We start from the raw sequence: 3696 nt of genomic DNA on the forward strand, positions 1-3696 counted from the left end.
ATTTCTTGTGGTAGAGCATTGCTCCCACATATATGGTGTTTTCTGTGATGGAGCATTGCTCTCACACTGGTGGATCTATTCTTTGGTGATTTATATTGTTGGTGATTAGATTTCAGACTTATTGTCAGAGATCTTATGGATAGGAATGTCTGTGATACGGATGTTATGTGTCTTGGGTTTTGCCATTTAGGCTTACCGTGCCTTAGGTGTTTTCAGGGACTCGATGATTCTGGTATTTCGAGGATGTTTGGATCGGTTTCCATTGTCTTTGTTGACAATGTTGCGATTTATTACGGATCCGAGGTGAGTCACGTACACCACCTTTGCTTAGATCTAGAGATGTTTCGACGAGAACATCTATATGTGATGATCAGTAGTGCTTATTTGGATTGTCTTATGTGATGATGATGTGGACACACGGTCACCAGTAGGAGTATACCGTGGTTCCACAGGAGATCGAGGTTGTTACCGTTGGGAGTAGACGGAGTCGATATAAGAGGCTCGCAACTTCCTTTGTTTGGCTCGATATTTCCGGAGATACGTTGAGGGTTTCTCACGGATTGTTATGCTACTTACACGCCTGATCAGGAAAGGCGTGAAGTTCACTTGGACTGAGGTTTGCAAGACCAGCTTTTAGGAGCTGAAGCGGAGTTTAGTGTCGGCTCCGATTTTTGATTTTACCTTCTGGAGAGGACGAATTTGTGCTCTATACCGATGCATCTCTACCGGGTTTGGACGCTATTTTGATGCAGCACGATAGAGTAGTCTCCTATGCTTCTCGTCGGTTGAAGAAGCATGAGAAGAACTACCCTGTACATGATCTGGAGCAAGTCGCCATTATTTTGCCATGAAGATTTGACGACATTGTTTTATATGGCGTTACATTTGAGATTCTCACTGACCATAAGAGTCTCAAATATCTGTTTACTTAGAAGGAACTTAACCTCCGACAGAGGAGATGGATGGAATTTCTGAAGGATTTTGATTGTACCATTAGCTATCATTTGGGGAAAAGCTAATGTGGTTGTCGTTGTACTTAGACGGAAGTCTAAAGGGACTTTAGCTTGCCACCGAGTTGTGGTTACAGACTTGATTCAGGGTTTCTTCGAGTTTGACCTTGAGGAGCAGGGACAGACCGAGCAGGGTATTCTTGTTACCATAGTTGCTCAGTCGTCGATCAGGATGAGAATCTGTGAGGCCCAATTGTTGGGACCTCATAGAGCTTAGTATGAGGCAGAGTTGGTCCGTACTATTAGACGGAGAGTGTCAGAGGCACAGGACTGCTAGAAGAGTTATGCTGACCGGAGTCTGAGACTTTTAGAGTTCTCCATTTGCGACTATGTATTTCTGTGAGTTTCACCCACGAAAAGGGGTGAAGAGATTGACCTCAGAGGTAAGCTAGCCTGCGATACATTGGACCTTTCCAGATCTTGAAAAGGATTGGAGCGGTAGCTTATCGTTTAGCGCTACCACCAACTTTGGCGGGCGTTCACGACGTATTCCATGTGTCTATGCTGATGAGGTATATATCCGACTCGACACATGTACTGATAGATATCTTAGTTCCTATTCAGCCTGACGTCACTTATGAGAAGATTCCGGTACGGATTCTAGACCGGAAAGAGCGTCAGTTGTGGAACAAGACTACCCGGCTGGTTAAAGTCGGATGACATCATCATTTGGACGAGGAGGTTACTTGGAAGCTCGAGGATATTATCCGAGCTCGATACCCCATCTTTTCACTTGAGGTATATGATTTAGTTTACCGTTCAGCATTTATACTTTCTGTCTGTTGTTAGTACTTGCTGATGGTAGATAACGAAATTTGGGGACCAAATTTTTATTAGTGGGGGAGAATGTAAAATACCGAAAATAGGCGAATATTAATAAGGGAATTTTCTGGAATTTTTGGAAATTTTTCGGGAATTTTTCGGAGCTCGTATGGACGAGTTTACGGGATAAAAACGGGGCTCCGGGAAGGCCTGTTTTGGATACCCGTTTAAGTGAGAAAATGTTTTATTTATAAATACCTTTTTACTCTTTTTCTTTTATTTTCCCCCTCGCCGTTTCTTTCTTCCCCGCACCCTCACTCGAGCCTCGCCCGCGCCTCTTCTGTTCCTCTCGCCGAACTCGGCACCGAGCCTTCTTCCCCGCCAAATGCTGTGCCCTAACTGCCACTCGGCGGTTCCTTCTCCTCGTCGCGTGCCCTAGTCCTTACCCGTGCCTATTTCATTTCGGCGCTGATCTTTTTCCTTCCCTAAGTCTTGACGCCGTGCCCTAGTTTTTTCTTCTCGCCGCGAGCTCTCGCCGGCTGAACCCTTCTTCCCTTCTGTTTTCTACCTCCGGCCGCCGAGCAAAGCTGTCTTCTATGTGCCCTAGCCGCGAGCCACCCGAGCACCATCGCACCTCTGTCCTAGGTGACGGCCAAAGGGGGAAAGGACCGTTCCCTAGATCTATTCCTCACTGCCGCACGAAACAGCGCCACCAGCCGGTCTCATCGGGCCCTAGCATTGTCGCCGGATCCTTGATCACCTCTGATCAGTGGAGAGGAAGAAGGTAAGATTGATTGGAATTTAGTCGTTGCTTAATTTGTTATCTCCAATTCTTGATCTCAATTGGATCTGACCAGTGGGAAAGATTTCCAGCAGGGAGATTGTACTAGGTGGGTAGTTCTTGGTCCGACCCATCTTGATCCAGCGTTAACAGTGGCTAGGTAGTGAGGTAAGAAGTAGAGAATTATATCTTTGTTATAGACTCTATGTTGTTTGGACTATTGTGATGATAGATTTGATTTAGGTATGAGGTAATCAATTTGTACATGTGTATTTGCTGACTAACGATCCATACTCTAGGTTAACCAGAGGTATTTGGTTGGAACGACAGCAGGCGTCTTCGGCAGTGACTCAACAGCCGAATATGCATATTTGGGTGAGTTTTGGATTGAGGTAAATGCATTGTTGTTAGTATAAATGGATTTTGGAGTTAGTAAATCTATTATGGTTTGTGTAATTTGGATTGGTTGAATATCATGATGGAATGTATGTCGTTAGGCTCATTGAATTGATTTTTCATACGTGGAGTGTTTGATTATTGATCGAGGATCATTGGATTTATTCGATGAGTTAGGAATGTTGGATTAAACCTGACTCAATCAAATGGATTGGATGAATCGAAATTTATCGTTGCATTGAGGTTTCCTTAATTGGTTTTAGGGATTTTATTTAGCTATTTAACCCATGTGAATTTAGCTAAATAAAATATATTGATACAGGACTCTGATTCGAGATGAGCATCTCAACGTCGGATTTGGACTAGATTGGACCTTCTATTTGAGGCGGGTACCTCTTGACTTATCTTTTATGATATTGTCTTTGGATATGCATAGTATTTTATAACTACAAGCAATGAACATGTTTGTCTTTGGTATGTCATTGTTTGATATCCATAGCATGTTAGGTTTATCGCCTGTGATGTATCCGTGCTTATATCATGTGATTTATTGCCATGAGTACTGTGTTACAATGAGTATCTTAGTTTCTAGAATAAGTGACATACCATGTTTTACTGAGGTTAGGACTAGGTTCTGGACTTTTGGTTTCAGTCATGTGTATCGAGATTATCTGATATTTAGGTTTTTATGCCATGACCGGCTTGTGTACCTCTATTTGTATATCACATATGATTCGTGTACCTAGA

At 43.2% G+C, this 3696-nt stretch overlaps 1 long non-coding RNA gene across 2 annotated transcripts; it reads left to right on the plus strand.

Annotated features, from left to right (window-relative positions):
- Nucleotides 1-1931: 1931 nt before the first annotated feature.
- On the plus strand, nucleotides 1932-3322 carry LOC122039670. Of its 2 annotated transcripts, XR_006128318.1 has the most exons (4): nucleotides 1932-2556; nucleotides 2646-2721; nucleotides 2853-2928; nucleotides 3272-3322. It is a non-coding gene; the product is annotated as an uncharacterized LOC122039670 (long non-coding RNA). The 2 variants fall into 2 exon arrangements; XR_006128317.1 differs by having other exon boundaries at nucleotides 2853-3306.
- Nucleotides 3323-3696: the final 374 nt, after the last annotated feature.

This window comes from Zingiber officinale, chromosome 2A (genome assembly GCF_018446385.1).
Source record: "Zingiber officinale cultivar Zhangliang chromosome 2A, Zo_v1.1, whole genome shotgun sequence".
Taxonomy (NCBI): Eukaryota; Viridiplantae; Streptophyta; class Magnoliopsida; order Zingiberales; family Zingiberaceae; genus Zingiber; species Zingiber officinale.